This window comes from Phasianus colchicus, chromosome 4 (genome assembly GCF_987193195.1).
Source record: "Phasianus colchicus chromosome 4, bPhaCol1.hap1.1, whole genome shotgun sequence".
Taxonomy (NCBI): domain Eukaryota; kingdom Metazoa; phylum Chordata; class Aves; order Galliformes; family Phasianidae; genus Phasianus; species Phasianus colchicus.
In genome coordinates, this window is record NC_143439.1 from 8,526,423 (window position 1) to 8,544,604 (window position 18,182).

Consider the following 18,182-nt stretch of genomic DNA (forward strand, 5'->3'; position numbering starts at 1 on the left):
TGCAGCAGGTAATGCCCTTCAGAAATGTGGGCAGTGGCACTCTTTTAATTTTACATGCTACCTGAAACATCAGTTACCAAATCATCGGTGGTTGCTTGCAGACTATATTGCTATATAAATAACTACTAATAATGATAGTTCAAATATTTATCAAGCTGTTAAAGACTCATCACCACACCCCTGAGAGCATGGTCTGATTCTGCTGGAGTGAGACCTGGCTTCTCAACAATCACAGCCCCAGCAGGCTTGCTCTGCCAGGGTACCTGTTCACCTTACCTGCCTGCACAATGAAGACCATTCTATCTCTGCATCATGGATTTAAAGAAGTCCTTGATCAATCAAATTCTTTTTTTTTTGCTTACCCTGTGCAACAGTCTTAGATAAACCTTCATTGGTTCTGCTTCAAGGGGACTGGTCAGTTTGTAAAGTAACTTACAAGAATTAGGCCTTCCATCAAGAATGGGAAATACAGAAAGCAGCTCAATTGTGGTTTCCATAGCAAAGGATTTACAAAGAGATTGAACTCTGCTTTTAGGTTACAAGCCTATATTGAGGATGTTTGTGAGTGCATTCTTTCTTCCTGCTCTCTCTTTTTTTTTCCCTGAATTCCCCATCATTTTGATTCCTACTTGCAAGCAAGGACAGGTCGGAGGGCATCTCCCCATCCCGGTAGAAACTGTAGCACAAGGTGGCACTGGAGCATTAATTCACCTTCTGGGTGACCGCTGTTTTCATTCTATTAAACTAGAATTTTTTCCATAGGGAATACAAACAAATTAGTGTACCATATAAATAATTACCTTTATGTAAATGCATGTGATAAGATAAATGGAATCTGAAATGATTAACTAACCTTCCATTTAACAACATTTCTGACATTTGATGCAAGGAATGAAGTTCAACCAGCTTTACCATGCCTTCTCCTGTGGAATAGCAAGGACGTGTAGTGGTCATTAAATTGACTTGGACTAGCTTTGATCATCTTCCTCATAAAGACTGAAACTATGAAAAATCAGAGTGGAAAGAAAAAAAACGAGGCAACAAAACAGTCATCCAAACTTTGATGTCCAGTCAGTGTCAGCTACTACTAGATACTTCATCACTCTCATCTGAGCTGCGCTTCAAGTTAGACATGGGTTCAGATATCACCCAAACAGCACAGCATCACATTGCAGCCAGCTGGAAAACTAATGGTCCATCAACATTTACCCACAGTTGGACAGAGGCTTACTGAAGCTGTCTGTCAGTAACTCCATGCAAACATAGTTGTTCCAGCTCAAGGTTTGGAGCTAGCTCATTCACTCCTTCTCTGGGGATTTCTGCACCACGCCTTCATTCCCAGTGTAGACATGTCCCAGGTCTATCATAATTTTCATCTGCCAAGCATTCAGACAAAATAATTAACTTTGCTTTGCTGGCACACATTCTTTACTCTAAATTATTTGTATCAAAGAGCACTATTTCAACAAAATCTTTATATTTAAATTGCGAAAAATAAACATGAGAATTCTTAACAGTAACACTGATTAAAAATGCAGAAAGGTCTGACTCTTCTGGCACGGGAAGATAATTAAGAGGAATTTTAAGGGTTTTCTCTGTAACAGGTAGAGATTTAGCGGGTATTCTGCATTAATCACCTTGCAGACACAGTACCACTGCATACTGCAAAATAAATGACCAGAAGGCTTAATGTTTTTTGTGTTCTTTTTAAAGTGATTTCATATTGCAAACTCATGCCAAAAGGTTTATTTGTTTCTGAGTTTCTGGCTCTGTGGTCTGTTATCCATGCTGTGAATGCACAACTCTGTTTGTCCACACAGTTACTGACGTGCCTTTGAACAGTTTGCAGGTGCCATTCAAGCTTCTTTTTTTTTTTTTGGTCACAAAAAATGCTTTTGACAGCTACTGATCAGTCCATTTTAGCTGCCTACAGTTCTGTATCTGCTGTGATTATTACTGAAATTAATGAAAAACTGTCTCTTATCAGACTGGGAGTATCTTTTGCATGAGAGCGTACCTGCTGTAGGAGTGTTATGCAACACCACTTGTAATCAGTGGAGGAGTATTACTGGTCACTTCCTTACACTCCGAATGAAATCCTAACTTGTAAGCTCTTTCAAATCCTAAGTCATTTGGTTTTGTTTCTTTGTTTGTTATACTGGTTTTTTGACAACACCTTCATTATTTTACCCAGCTCCTCCTTATCTAGCCAGAGTTCCATCCAGTTTTTCACTTCTGGACATCATTTCCTCACCAGGACTTCTCGTTTGCCTCTTCTGGTGCAAAGTCCCCAGAGGGCAAACTGGGACACCGTTGGGTAAGACCCACAAGCTGACAATAGCTGCAGCCATCCTGGATAAATTCAGGTGATGTCTCGAGCTATTGCAGCTATAAAGTCTTCTACGTACATGCAAAGTGTTTGCTGAGACTCCTGGAACCCAGAGAATCCAGAGAGCTGAATGTGTCATAATATCAACAAATTGCACCCCCCAGCTGCTCCCATTTCTCTGAAAGCAGCAAGAACCTGTAGCTTACCCTTCTGCTTTGGAGAGCAGTGAGAAAGAGGCCACTGAAAGATTTAGGGTGCTGAGAACGGAGACGATCTGTGAATTACAGGTTTATTATTTTAGGTCCTGTGGCTTGATGCCCTGCTTTTGTGCCAGCTTTCCATAAACAAACTTTGGGAATCCTTGTGCTAATAGTATCTTTCCATCTTCTTAATGGTTATGTTTTTCACTCCATATGGCCACTTCATCTGCATTAAGCCTCCCCACTTATAAGAAAAAATCCTTCTGTCGTTTCTGTGTTTAGCCAGGTCTGTTGCTCAGATGGTGCAACCATGGAATGGTTAAGCTGAATCTGTGTAAAATGTTGTTTCTCTAGCTATAGGCGAGGGCAGAAATAAATATATTTGGTACTATAACTATTTAACTGAAAAAATCTAAACTAGACCTCCAAATCTGTGTGCTTTGTCACATATGTTAGAAACAGATCTTCTGCAAATTGATTTGTAATAGCCATTCCTATCACCACCTCCTCCTACCCAGGAGCCTGACTGCTCTTGATTATGTCCTGATTGTCTCCAAGGAAAATTGTCTGGATTGAGTGAGGCTGAGTGAGAAAATTAATGTTGTTTTAACACCATAACACTTTGGCTGTGCTGGTCCAAAGGTCTCTTGTCTCCAATAGTAGCTGACAAAGATTGCCTGGAAAACAGATAAGAGCAGAGTGAGACCACAGTGTTTTTTTTCCCATGAAATCTCCTCTGTTTCTGAGATTTCTGCCCATCCTGAGCCAAATATAATATTCCTGTACATGATAGGTCTTTTCCTTCATGAATTTATCAGATCATTTCTTGAGCACACTGAAACATTTAGCATCAGCAGCATCCTATGACAAGCATATTTCAGCTACATTTTACATGACAAAGTACTTCCTTTTGTTTCTTTTGAACTTGCTGGATAATAATCCTATCTGGCCTACTCTAATTCTTATCAAATGCAGAACAATGACCAGTTGTTCCCAATTCACTTTCTCCACTGCCATGCATAATTACACAGATCTCTACCATATTTTTCTCCAGATCTTTGCCCAATGAAATATTTCTTACAGAGCGTATCCCATGTGTTCTTTTGATCATTGTTATTATCCTTCTCTGTTTCTTTTCTAGTTCTGCTTTATCCTTTCTGAGAGAAAGATGAGAGCTATACACAATTATAAGATCATGAATTTAGTGACAGAAAAATGTTTTTCTTCTCTTCTTTGCTTTCTTTCTAATAACTTCAGGATAACCATGATCATTAAAGACCTTACCCAAAGCACGCTGTGGTCAATAAAAAGACTCCCCTTGACTTTGGGTTGAAACAGGCGCTGTCTTTCCCACTGTCTGAAAACTGGACAAGAGGAGAAACGAAGGACTTTCTTGCAGTGATCTACTTGGTCTTAAGTGATACCACACTCACTGTTTTTCTGTTTAAAGATCACTATTAACACCATATAAAAATCAATCCATAAATACAGCAAGCCCCAAAACCTGGTTTCCATATGTTAAAAAAGGACTGTTCAGTAGGGATAGGAACACTGTAGATCTTCATTCTTCAAGGCTGAGAGACCTGGGACTGTTGAGCCTGGAGAAGAGGAAACTGAGAAGGGATCTTATCAATGTTTATACATATCTAAAGGGTGGAAGTCAGTGGGTGGGGCCAGGCTCTTTTCACTGGTGCCCAGTGGCAGAACAAGGAGCAATGGGCACATACATAATATGACCTTGGTAGAATGCCTCAACCAGGCTGGTCATTTTGTGGCTAAACTTGAAGAATTCTGTTAGGTAAGAAGAGAGGTTATTTTCCTTTGAAGTGATCTCAACAGATTGTTCCTAGCACATAATCTTCCTCTTGGGCTTTCAAAATATTATCTTACATCTTTGCTCCGTCCAGCTGTCTTTTTCCCAAACTCATGCTTACCGGCCTGCGTGTCTGCAGATGATCTCCACAATCTCTGTTAAAAAAGGAAACTGGTTTTAATTAAGACTGGAAAACTTTGGCAGTAGCTTGGTTGTTTCATGCTCAGAATTCTTTCACTTTCTAGTGGCACGTTATTTTTTAATTTCCCCATGTATTCTCTCGTTTGAGAATTCTATCTCCAACATTAATTTGTACCTTTATTGCTTCAAAACTGTAAATACATTTCCAGTAGTTCCCATGGCCAGTTGCTGCTGTAAGGAATGATGTCCTTCTTACTTTATGACAAAGTGTTCCTTGCAAAGTTTGACTCTCCTTTTCAGCCTTGCTCCCCTCATGTCAGGAAGGAAGATTTTTAAATCAGAGTATCTGGGCAGCCAGTTCAAATGTAGGCTAATTCCTCAGCAGCACTATAAATACACCTGTCATGCTCTGCTCCTCCAGTTCAGTAGCTCAGGTCTCCTGATACCATAAAAGTGTCTGTCACCAGAACCTTTGCTCTCTGACTGCACATTTTTGGGCAATAGGGCATGTAACACACTTTTGAATCCTCATATGCCAAGATGCAGAAAATCAATTTTAATGTCCCTATATAAAAGAACTAGTGAAGCAAAAGGCTATTAATATTGCCAGGCACTATCCTGCACTGGAGGTAGGAAGATAAATGCTACAAAAATAAAGGAGGCTCGGTGCTGTTTTCAGTCTGATGCTGTTGTGACAGTAATTAGCTATGTAACGCAGTGAAGGGAAATGGAAATGGAAAAGGAAATAATGGAAATGGAAATGGAACCAGAACTGGAATTGGAACTGGAAATGGAAATGGAAGCATTTTTTTCACAATTGTCTCAAGAAATGCTGTTTCGGTAAAAGAAAAAAAAAAAAATTGAAAGGTTATGCCTTCTTTTCCTGCCCATAAGTAGATCTTATTCTGTTCATATCAGCTCTAGATCAGAGATCAAATGAGAAAATCTAAAGTCAGCATCTAGAAACCTAAAATACCTGAAGAGAAAATGTTGGGAAAAAATTCTAGAGTAGGAAATTATTAAATAGTAAAGCAATGGTTCTATAAAGACCTCCTTGTAGTTTTAATTAAAATCCCTGCTTTGTGTCCCTCAGCAGTAATGGGCTTTCTCACATCTGAGGCATAAGCTACCCATATCTGGATTATTTGAGCTTTCAGACAGCTTCAAAAGTTATAATGGTTGAACTCCACAGATGAGAAAATAGAAAGTGAAAAGAGAAGAGAGAACAAGTCAAAACAATCAATTCAAAGCAAGCTGCTTTTGAAAAGATCAACATTAAATGTCTTCAGAAGACTTCATCTCAAAGTTTTGACACAGGCAAATTCTAAAATCCCGGAATATACTGCAGAAAAGAAGTCAGCAGCTCTTGTCAACAAGCAGCACATAAATGGGAATTATTTCAGTGGCATCAGAATTTTAACCTTCATGACTGTGCCTTTCTAGGTATAATTTGAGTTGCGCATGGACCTGCACTCTTTTGTGTGCTCATGCAAGGCCTCTTGTTCTTCTAATTTCCCTCACCGCATCGGCTGCCACCAACCTTTCTGACTGTATCCTGAAGGAATTTCTCAACGCAACCTGAGTGTTCCACATGGCTTTCTGTTGTTGTTTATTTAGCAATAGAGAAGAGCTGTGTTGCACAAGACTTCTCTATTGATGTGTAAACATTGATAGCCGCAGAAAAAACAGTGCCTGGTCTGGCACAGGGAAAGTCCTTTCAGTCTGACTATGCATCACAAATAAGAGGATGCTCACTGGGCAGATTTAGCCAATGTTTTATTTTCCTCTAAATATCCTCCTAATAACAGCACCTTTTAAGCGACTTCAGAAAGAAATAATGCTGAGTGCAAAGAGCCAAGGATAATAAAGTTGTGAGAAACGTGTTTGTACAGCACAATGAAATCTCTGCTGGATTACAAACTAAGTGATTCCCTAGAAACACCTACAATAAACAATGATGGGTGTGAATAGCTCTTTCTATTACACCCAGCAGTCTGCAGAATTAAGAAAGTATCACTGTGTAGCCCACATTTCAATATACATATATGGAGTGAGAAAGTTTACAAAAGAATTGAGCAATTTTATGAGGGAAAAAAGCATTTAAACTCTAAAACATGATTGCAAACTCAAAAGACAGAGACCTACAGACACTTAAAACACAATATTCTACAGGGTAACCAATACAATGCCATGGTATCAGAAAAAGAAGTTAGACATTTTGAGTTTAGCATATGCCCAAAATATATAAGGAGAAAAATGGGTTTTTGATACATAGTGCAAAAAAAAGAGTTCTGAACAATGTACTCCATGCTGCATTTCTCTGCAAGATAGCAGCTACTTCATTGAAGCTTTCCAAAAATGTTGAAACAGACACAGCTTTTACTGCACTATTTAATGCTGAAAGAATCATTTGTGGCTGGGGCACGTAAAATAACTGGAATATTTGTGCCACTGAAACAGGGTCAGTGTTCTGCTACTAAAAACAGTTGTATTTTATTAGAAACTCACTGGTAATAGAATGATCACTGAGCTGTGAACGTGTGTGTAAATAATGAACTCAGAATGCACAGCACTTCCAATTTCAGGAAATAAATCATATTCCGAGTTATTTAATTAAATGAAAGTATGTATGTTCCCTCTGTCTGTAAAGTAATTTCATTTGCTACTTGAGAAAGTTTTTACAACAACAATTGTTTTAGGTACACAGAATAAGTACTCTGAGAAATTTGGGGTTATTTGGTGAAAAAAACTGCCACAGAGAATCGCATATTTTGAAGACCATACTTCTTAAAAAAATAGCATAATATAATCTGAAAAAAAAACTCTGGGAATGTGGGGTTATTTTGGAAGTGAGGGGAGCAGCCACCAGCTCTGCCCCCAGGGCAGACAGCACCTGCCACCCCTCAGTGGTGGCATCCACCCGCTGAATCTCAGCCCGGAGCCCAGCAAGTGCAGAGCCTCTCAGCTTCCCCAAACATCTCTGTTTTGAGAAACACGCATTCTTTCCGGTGGAAAGATGTTTTCTTGTAAAATTCCCAACCGGCTGTAATCAGGAGCTACGCCTATTTCCTTCCAGAGGTTGTTTTCTACAACAAAGCAGCACAGGTTGCAGTGCTGTGACAAGGACGTCTTTAAAGCAGAGAACGTCAGGCAACTGCTTCCCATCCCTGCCTGCCTGGCCAGGCAGGATCCGGTTGTTCATTCTCCTTATGCCATGCTGTAAAAGCAAACTGGTAAGCTATTACTGTAAAACACAACCCTGCCAAAAAAATAATGAAGTAACAATAAAAATGTGTTGCTACCTCTCACATGGTGTATTCTATCACTGTTAGGTTTTGCTCATCAGTGAAGCCAAACTAGTTTCTGGTGTAAATCCACAGATTTTCATGTTATTTCTCATTAGGTAACAATTTCATGGAATTTATAAACTGTTAAAAATAAATGTAATTTTTTTCCTCTTTTCTATAGACTGACTTTGCTGTAGAGGATACCAAATGAAAACAGTGATATAAATCTAGATATACCTGTAGACAAATTTATTCATGATGTGTTTTAAGAGCTCAAAGCTCAAGTGTGACTGTAGGGAACTCCTGAATCACGGCCTGAACCTCTGATTGATCACCTGAGGCGAGCAATGAGTCACCCCTGGGATCACAGGTGAAGGCAATTCACCTGTGCTGCCGGAAGGGGTGGAGCTTGGCTCCACCTCTTCTAGACCATTTAAGAGCTGACTAGCAGTAGGGAAGGATTTCTTTCTGGAGATCCTTCCTTTGGAGTTTTCTGGTAAGCCCAGGACAAGGATAAGTTCTCTATCCTTTTTTGTATAATAACCTTCTTAGCCAAATTCTCTTGTATATTTCTTAGTTATAACATCTATGTGTTCATTGATTATACATGTGACACAGCTCAGTAACTTTCTTTTAACCAATTCTGAGGAAGATAGCAACAGCTTATTATTAATTATTCCAAATATATCTGCAAGACTTGTTTGCCCATTACAAGAGCCAGTTTGTAAATATAAGGTTTTTGCTAGTTTCTAACTCAGCATCTGCTGGATGTTTCCAGAAGCCTAACTGAAGTCGGAACAAGTTGAAAACTTGCACATTTAATAAAAACAAAAAGGTATTGACCTTTCTTGTCCTTTCATTTCTGTTTTGTTCCCTCTTGTAGATGTTATAATATGCCATCAACAAGAAACAGAGCCCATGACACTAATGTAAATGAGTGAAGGAAGAGATTGGAAGAAGTGCCTGAGGAAATCTGGAGGGTGCAGAAGACCGCTGAGCACCATCCCAACCAGTGCAATCTGTGCAGGTATGGAAGGAAGGCAATGGCTGGAATATGGTCTCAGTCTCAGGTTGTTTTCTTCCCCACTGGCTTTCTTTTTAGTTGAAGAATCAAGAGAGAGGTCACGGTGCTTTATTCAAAGCCCTTCGAGTCATTGACTGGCTGTTTAACCATTAGGATCCTCAATGCTCTGACAGAGGAGATAAGTGAAAAGCAGCCACAGTACTCCTGTTTCCTTCAAAGCCCCTACTTAAGACCTTTACTGATCAGAAAGGAAAAGTCTTTGTAAGTATTTTTTTCATTTAGAATAAACTTATTTGGCTCTGGAAAGCAGTAACACACATGCCATAGTGCTTCCTGAGCAGAAGTTCTGAAGCTGGGGCCATTTCAGATCCCCTGCCACCACTGAGCCTGCAGGACCTGGGGTGCCTGGAGAGGACTGAGGAAGTCCAGGGAAAGCCAGTTCAGTGCAGGACAGCTACAACACCCCTCCTATCCAGCATCCTGCCCTTCAGTTTATGATATTAGAATAATATCTTCCTAGATATGCTCTTATTTACAGAGTTTGCTCATTTACTCCAGTTTTCTATCTTATCCCTTTCCCAGCTGCTCACCCTCCCTGTCCCATGTCCTGGATGTCATGCATGAGTGAATGGCTGCAAAATATTCTTAGGCAATCTAGTATACTGAAAAGTTTTGTTTATCCTAAGGAAAATATTTATTATTATTATTCAGGTAAGACTTCCTTAATGATGTTGTTCTTCTGTTTGCCACTTTACAAACAGCAAACTGAATTAAACCCTCAAGATGGCTGTCAGTAGGAGACAGGAAGAGCAAACACTGACTTGTACGTACATACATACTTCATAAGGACCTGTCTTTTAGTTTATAAAAGCAATCTTCTGTTATTCAGCTTTCATAAGTTGACAATTTGAACAAAAGTCTCCGAGCAGTGCACTGCTCCTCCTTCTCTACTAGGGATGTGGGGAGGGCAGAAAGCCTTCCAGACAGCCTGGGAACTTCTCTAACTCAAACATACAGGGAAAAAGCCTGAAAACTACTATGGGAGACTTTTCTAGTCACTATTCTAGAATCTGTGAGGTGTGAGAGAACTAGCTCTTCAGCAGAGGACACTGTGAATCACAGAGGCACCAAGAACCCTGAGGGAACACCATCCTGAAGGCACAGGACTGCAAGCAGTCACTCATGAAGGACACAGCCTAGCCATGAGAAGGCACAGGGCCTGACCTAATGTTCCTGTGCCACTGTCACAGATGATGTTGTGTAAGAGGACCCTAAGTGTTTCTTAGACAGGCTCTTTTCCACCTGCACAGCTGTGCTGGGTGCCTCCTCCTCCCATAGGTGGGAAGATGGCTGTCCATAGTTATTGGGTTTTGCATTGGAAGCTGAAACATTTCCTGAAATGCTGTCAAAACTTGTCATGGCTAAATATGTCAGACTGGCTGGAACACTGTGTAGGCTCCTTCCAAAGCCTTGCCAATGCGTCTTAACCAGCAGTGCTCCATCCCTGGCCTTTTTTCACCATGTCCAGACCCAAGCTGCATGGACAAAAAGAAGTTAACTCTGAAACTTGCCCTAACTTTTGTCCTAGCATGGCTTGGAGCCAAAGGCAAAGAGTCAGTTCTTTAATCCACTTTAGTATTTATCCCTCTGGGGGTTCATAACTCAGCCATGAATGTTTGTTTTGAGCTGAAACCTGCAGTGCAGGTTCTTTGCTGAGGAGCAGCAGGATTGCAGGCAGGCACCAGACATGGGCCCGCGAGAGCACTGGGTCAGGCAGCAGAGGGGAACATGCAGGTCAGGAAGGACGGGGAGGTGGGAAACATAGCAAGGCACAGTGGAGAAGGGGGGAGAGGGAAAAACTGCCAAAGAAATGTGACAGAACCCTCATATTTGGCTGCAATAGTCTTACTCTGCTATGGCATATCTGTCTCTTGATTTCTTACTCTGCAAGCTCCTTTCAGAGAGTCCAGGGTCTTCTGACTAGGCAGCGTTGGTGTCAGGATAACGCTCTGAAACAGATTATTTTTGTTTTTGTCAGCATACATATCTACATCTTGCAAGTTTTATGCAGACTTTTTTAATGCAGAATTAGATTTGAGTGAACAATAAATTTTATCTGCAATCTTACAACTGTACTGCCTGAATATCTCTGCTGCCTTCTTCTTTATAATGCCATAATGAAGGGTGGAAATCTTATCTCCATTTTACAGAAGAAGAACTGAGGTACAGAGAAGCTAAATGACTTCCCTGAGGCCATACAGGATGTCTCAAGCAATGCAAAGAATGAAATTGTTTCATAGCAGGAAGATCACTGGAGTCCTGTGGTGGATCTTCCAGCACAGGAGTGCTGAGATGTACACTATGACCTTTACTGGATAAAAAATAAGATCAGGCATCTTCTTGTCAGAGCCCAAAGTACTCCGTATATCTGCTATGTTTACAGAGAGCTTCCCTTGGTTTCAATTTCTGGAGTTACACCTTTAATCTTTGCAATGCAAAACCTGTGGGAATCTTATTAATAATGGATCTAATGTAATATTTTCCATTTCTAAAATCCCTTTTCTGTTCAGACGTGCAGCCTCAGAAAACATCTTATGAAGAGATAGTAGGTAAGTAGTTAGGTAGCTATTCCTTTCTTTAGAAATCTTTCGATGGGTAGAAGTTAACTTAGTTAAACTAAATTTGAAACTCTAAAAGGTATATTCATTCAGCATATCTCATCTCTGTATGCATAACACTGTGCCCAATCAAAGGTACACTACAGAAGACTGAGACTCTAACACATTCAATAACTTTTTGCACCTGTTCAATTTCCAGCCTTCCCCATCAACTATGATGCAGAATGTCAGGGTGAAGAAACAAGAAGGATACAGCTGCTCTCCGGTCATACAGTTGGTTCTACACATGCTAGCTAACGCAGAAAGGATTGTCTGCTGGGTACAAGAACCCTCTGCTCAAGAACCAGGACACAGTTTTCCCCAAACATGGACAGTATCTCACATCATGCATTCTATGATGGTGTTGTGATTGACTCAAGCTGTTTGATTTGCAGCGGAGACCAAGATCCAGCACAAAAGTATATGGGAAAAGTCAAATTCTTCATCAACTTCTGACAACTCAGGGTAAGGGTAAGCGTGATTAAGCAAGTGCATGAGCATGAATAGATGAAAAGTTGAGGTGTTCTTGGAAATGCAGCTCTCACTGCACAGTGCTGCACAAAGATCTGCCCACTTAATTCTGTCTGAGAGAGCATTAAACGATCAATCAACAGCTCACCCACACAGCCATTTACCTTCAGTAGAAAAAAGGACAGACCTTGCATGGGAAGAAGAGCCACTTAGTCAATCAGGCAGTCACAAAAGCTGAAAAGCTGAAGGATGAACTGTTTAGATGAGCAAAATGCATCCCAGTTACCTGTGGTACCTCAGGATAGTCTACAAGAAGTTACACCAAACAGGACAACTGTTTGATTCTTTGTTTTGTACAGGAAAATGGCCACAAAAAGGTGTCACGTGAGTACAGCAGCCATGGTCAGACATCTGCACAAGTTCTTGCAACATGATATAATCATCAGAGTGGCAGTCCCCTCTGTTGTGGGACAGTCATGCTTCCATCAGTATGCAAATAGTAGCACTTCATATGTGGTCACACTAATGAGGCATGACTCTGTGACCATCCAGATACATCCTTGACTTCCTGTCATCAGTAAGCCCACTCTGACCAATTATGTTACACAACAATGGCTTTGCCAGATGCCATTTAGCAGATCAAAAAGACAATAGATGGTCACTCCCAGTTTGTGAGTTGCTGAGTCATTAACAGGAAAAATAGAGAATGATTCACCATATATGAACAGGATACAGGCATTCTTGTTGGAGTGCTGTCTCATAATTAGATATCATGCCACAGAAAAATCAATGCATGCTATCCAAATGGTATTTCACTGTATACTATTAATATATACTAGAAAGCTGATGAAATACCACCATTGCTGGCTATGAATGACCCACAAGTCTGAGATTTGTTATGTACTGATGCTTTCTACTATAGACACACACACACCAGTATACCACTGATAAATCCAGATGTGCAGAGGAGAAATGTAGATGGGTCATCTTAGCTAAGTTAACCTAGACTTCTCAGTAAGACATGCTCATGTATTTCCAGCACATATGATACCTGTAAACACACAATGGATTTATTTTTATCCTGCACATCTTGAACTTCTTAACCTGTTCCATTCAAGTTACTAAAGTGGCTGAGCTTCACTCCCTAATGTGTACTGTTTGACAGTCACCAGTCCAAGTGAGAAACAGAGCCTGCAGGTGGGCAGAATAAGATGTTACAGATGATACCCTTTGAGAAATTAAAATGAGCAGCCATCAAAACTAGTAATAATGTGTAACATCAAAAGACTCTTTATTAGAGGTCATGCGTTCCACCTACTTGTCTTCTCACTTCAAAAACCAAATTAACACACACATTCTTTGAAGTGCTGGTGTTTACTCAGGAACTGCTAGATCATCACTGAGTATGGCTAAAGATATAATGACTAAGTAAAAGTATTTTGCACCTTCTATCTTTACATACTGCTTTGCACAAGTGCATCGCTGAACGTGCTCTAGACTGCTAATGCCCAGCTGCACTAAATAGCTTGTAGCCCACTGAAGGAAAGACAATTGTGGAGAGCCTTTAGGCCTCAAGATCATACATTGGTAATGATCTACCTGTCAGGATAGGCAACATCTCACCTAGTTATGAGACAGTCTCTCTGTCACTTGTGTTTATGTGGTGATCAGTCTGCTTCTTGTTAAATGACATGAAAGTGACAGGTGTTGATCTCCTGGCACCCAATTCTTCCAGTCAGCTGTCTAGTCCTTCCCTACTCCTGGGTTATCATAAAAGAAGCAGGTATCAACCTCTTCCAAACAAAGAAAGGGAAAAAAATGAGAAAAACAGATAAAAAACCACTCCTGGTGAAATACCAAAGCTCTTTTACTCATGGGAACTGGTGTTTACTTTTTCAAGTGGCTTTCTATGAACATGGCAGGATTTGTTGACAGAGAAGGACTTCGTGCTTTGGCTTTTTCAGTGTTTTTCTTTTTCCCATTGCTGATTATTAAATGTGTTCACTTCTCAGATACTTGTCTCTTTGCTCTAGAAATAGCACAGAAATAATATTTCAGCTGAATGAGAACACGCTGACTTCTGATGTTTTCAACAATAGATGGGTTGATGTGAATATGAAAGATAATGTACTTGATTTGCTTCATTTTTACCAGCCTCTAGAGAGTTTAATCTATCCAGAAAAGAAGTGTCTGTCTGATTTTTTTTTTTTCCTGTGTGACTGTCATGTCATCATCTTGTAAGACAGAGTTATTCTGAAAACAAAAAAGTAGAAATCATAAAGCATTTTGATCATGGGCCAGATCCTATCACTTTTACTCATCCTATTTGTATGTCAAACTTATCTATGAGAGTATGCTGAGATATCAGCCCACTATCATCAAAATGGCGACACCCAGATTCAGTGCCCAAACTTTGAAAGAAGGGATTTTTCTGAATGCTTATCAATATTTACTTGAATTGAAACTGTCAGATTCAGCTTTACATAAGTGGCCTAAAGCAGCATATGTTTATTTTAAGATGTAAGCTTATTTTGTGTATACCCTAATATCTATTTTCATTCATTTTTAGGGGAAAAAAAAAAATTCTTCAAACATTGTACAACAAGAGTCATTTCTCAGTCTTTGTTTTCTTATTTCTATAATGGTCTTTTTGAATCCTCCCATTAGAAAAGCCGTACACTGCGTATTATTTACAAGGATGGTTCTGATCCACTGATCTGTCTGGCTAACTCTGACCAAAAGAGGAAAAAAAATTTAAGATGATGCAGAACAAGAGAGAGGTTGTTCAATAATCACCAGCAGCCAGCCCCCAGAAAGGTCGCTGCACCTCCTTACACGTGGGGCTCCATCCTTCAACTGTGGGCATACCAGTTGCAACTATTCTGCTTCAGTTTTTCCATCTGCCAAAAGAAAGTAGATTAAAAATTTACAAATTTATACCTCTAGCTCAACTTCTGGTAAATATGGCCTTTCCCTGCACTTAAGAATTAAGAATTTAAGAATTATTTAAGGAGATTAATAATTTTAGACATTCATTAGCTATAAAATCATAAGAAGTTCTGTGTTTTCATTTCCATTACAGCCTGCATTTTTCCATTGACTTTGGTATTAACCAAATCAGACTAATAGCCACTTTGAGAGGCTCCTTGGCAAAATTCACAATGAAACAAACAAAGATCTCCTGTCAGCTCAACGTTTTTCAAAGAAATACTGAATATAACTTAGGTAAGTAGTCCAGATTCATTTGTTACTTGCAATGTTTTGCCTGCTTTTTTATAGATGCATTCAGCCATGTGTAATTGCATCATTTGGAGAGGGACTTTTTATAAGGGCGTGTAGCAACAGGACTAGGGGAAATGGCTTCAAACTGGAAGAGGGTAGATTTACACTACATGCTAGGAAGAAATTATTTACTGTGAAGGTGGTGAGACACTGGAGCAGGTTTCCCAGAGAGGTTGTGGATGTCTCCTCTCTGGAGGCATTCCAGGCCAGGCTGGATGAGCTTTGAAAAACCTGTTCTAGTGGGAGGTGTCCCTGCCTATAGCAGCAGAAGGATGGAACTAGATGATCTTGAAGGTCCCTTCCAACCCAGACCACTCTATGATTCTATGATTATAGAAGTAAGTTGGAGATCACTTACAAATTTGTCCAATTCACCTCTCCAAGACCTGGAATGATAAAAATTGAGTGTGATTTACAGTTACGCAACTATCTTTCATTTCAAGTTTTATTTATAACAGAAGGAGCTACCTCAAAGTCTGCTTGCATTTAGATAAGCAGCGGGGGAGGTGCATCAACAGGTGTAGTCAGTATCTGCAATTGCAGCACCAGAGTTGCTGCCGGGGAGTTCTCTTCAGAGTAGAGTATACGAAATACTAGAACATAATTTTGTGGTTCAAACTGTACAATGCAGCCTGAGGAAGAAGAAAAGATTATGTTGCATACCTGAATCAGGTATTGTATTTATAAAAATGTGGGCCTTATAGGAGTTCTTGCAGGTGAGACCAAAGGTTCACCTCACCCAACATCCTGCCTCTGACTGCTGCTCTTGGAAAAACCCAGGGAAGAACAAGATAAGCAGCAGCTCAAGTGTATAGATGAGCTACTTTATTTTACACAACCAGCTGCTAAATTTCTGTACTTCAAAGTATTGGAGCAGCACGTTTGAGGACACTTCTTCCCTCAGAAATATTCATGAGAAGTAGATATACAGGCAGAAATGCCATTTTCAATGCTGTAATCCACATAATTTAAAATGAGTACAGCTGTATCAGTGGTTGAAGAGGACACATGATTATTAAAAAAAATCAGCTTTGCTATACCATTTCTCTTATTTTCTTCACTTCCAGAGGATAAGATCATGAGAGCATATAATCATAGAATCACTTGAGTTGAAAGAGATCCTTAAAGGTCAGCTAGTTCAACTCCCCTGCAATGAACAGGGACACCTACAGCTAGATTAGGCTGCTCAGAGCTCTGTGCAGCCTGATCTTGAGTGTCTTGAAGAACAGGGCTTCCACCACCTCTCTGGGCAACCTGTGCCGATGCCTCACCACCCACACTGTAAAAATTCTTCCTTATGTTCAATCTAAATCTCCTTTCTTTTTGTTTGAAAACTGCAACAGGCAGACAGGCAACTGCAGTTCTCTCCACCAGTCTCTTTGAAAAATGAGAGAAAACTGGTGTTGTTACCTGCAGTGGTAGTGATGGATACAATGACACAAGGCATTCAAAAACAAAAACAGACTCAGAGGTGCTTGCACATTCAACACTGTTGTCCTACTGGTCACGTGTACTTTGTGCTGCCCAAATACCACCTCCTGCATGAACCTTGAATGGTTATAAATACCTTCTCCTTGTAAGGGACAGATGATTTAGTCCAATCAGCTTCATGTAATTGTAACTGATATTTTCACTTCATGGGGATCCAGCCCAGCACCTGAAGGTTGAAGTACCAAAACAAAATGCGTGTTGCAGGCCAGAGGCACTTGGTCAAGATAAACACCTGAAAGTCAGGATTTCCATGTCAATTAAAGGTCTGTATATCCTGAGGTTTCTATCTCAACATGTATAGCTCCATGGGACATGTTCTTGTAGCCCTTAATCAGATGAATAGTCCCACTACAGACATCTTTATCTCCCATCAGCAACTGCTCTTGCAGGGGCTGTGGAGCAGATGTCATTGTAACCCGCAGCCCAAAACTGATCTCAGCTTACAGTGGCACATCATGGGTAAAACCACTACAGACACTGGCATTACTGCAGGAGTAAAACAGCTGTGAGCTAAGTGGGATCAGGATCAGATCATCTGCTTACGGCCTCATATGTTTCCAAAACATCCTCTGATGAGGCTGAAATTTTCCATGATTGATCTCTGGCCAAAGGCAACTCTTCTTTTTTCCTTTTTTTTCTTCTCTTTTAAGTATAAGTAAGCTCTCAATTTTTGAAAGCAGAACAGATTTTGGAAAGAGGTCAGAGCAGCATTGTGAGGAGCAATTCTATAACCCGCAGCCTTACTGTTCAAGGCTTTACATCCCTGTAGTGCAAAATGTGATTTATTGCTGTAAGATAATTAATTGCTAAAAAAGGCCAGAAAAGTGCTATTGGACAAAAATTCTGGCTTTGTCTTGCTCCTTATTCAAACAACTCCTTTTTCCTCCAATGCTGTGTATTGTATGACAGTGAAAATCAGAAAGATATTGCTATACAGTTGTTTACAAAATGGGAACAGATAAACCTGACAACAAAGCAAACCAATCTTGCTCTGTGTGGTTTCAAGAGTGTAAAAGAAACCCCTGTTATCACAGAGCCTATGTAGGGACCCAGCTGGCTGGTCCCATGCCCATAAAGAAGAGCAAGCTCAAAGCTACTCATAAGAACAGAGCAAGCAAGAAGGGCAACTCATTTGCAAGTGAGTAGTTTATACAAACACATTGAAAAGCACAGATCCATTAAAAAAAAAAAAATTACTTTTTAAAATTAAAAAAGAAAAAGTATAAATGAATCTTCTAGCATTTGCCACGGACTTCTGGACAAGGCCTCTTTACTAGCATGGAGTAGAGATGGAGAGCCTGCTTTAGCTCCTCCAGGTTTTTGTTTCTGGCTCAGTGGTTTCTGCCTGAGCATAGCCCAGATTCTCTGTGAGGTCATCAGCCATTCAGCCTAGCTCCTGCTCCTGAGGACCAGCCAAGGCTCATTATGTTTCTGTGCAAACATCCTCCTGAAATCGCAGCTCCACTGAAAAAGCTTTGCACAGCAGA

The 18,182-nt window shown here is 40.2% G+C and overlaps 1 long non-coding RNA gene across 2 annotated transcripts; it reads left to right on the forward strand.

The window, feature by feature from the left end:
* The first annotated feature begins 8,231 nt into the window (after window positions 1–8,231).
* Window positions 8,232–17,142, forward strand: LOC116226135 (uncharacterized). 2 transcript variants are annotated; one of them, XR_016466308.1, is made up of 5 exons: window positions 8,232–8,266; window positions 8,654–8,797; window positions 11,612–11,916; window positions 15,005–15,147; window positions 16,854–17,142. It is a non-coding gene; the product is annotated as an uncharacterized LOC116226135 (long non-coding RNA). The 2 variants fall into 2 exon arrangements; XR_004166244.2 differs by lacking the exons at window positions 15,005–15,147; window positions 16,854–17,142 and having other exon boundaries at window positions 11,612–14,527.
* Window positions 17,143–18,182: the final 1,040 nt, after the last annotated feature.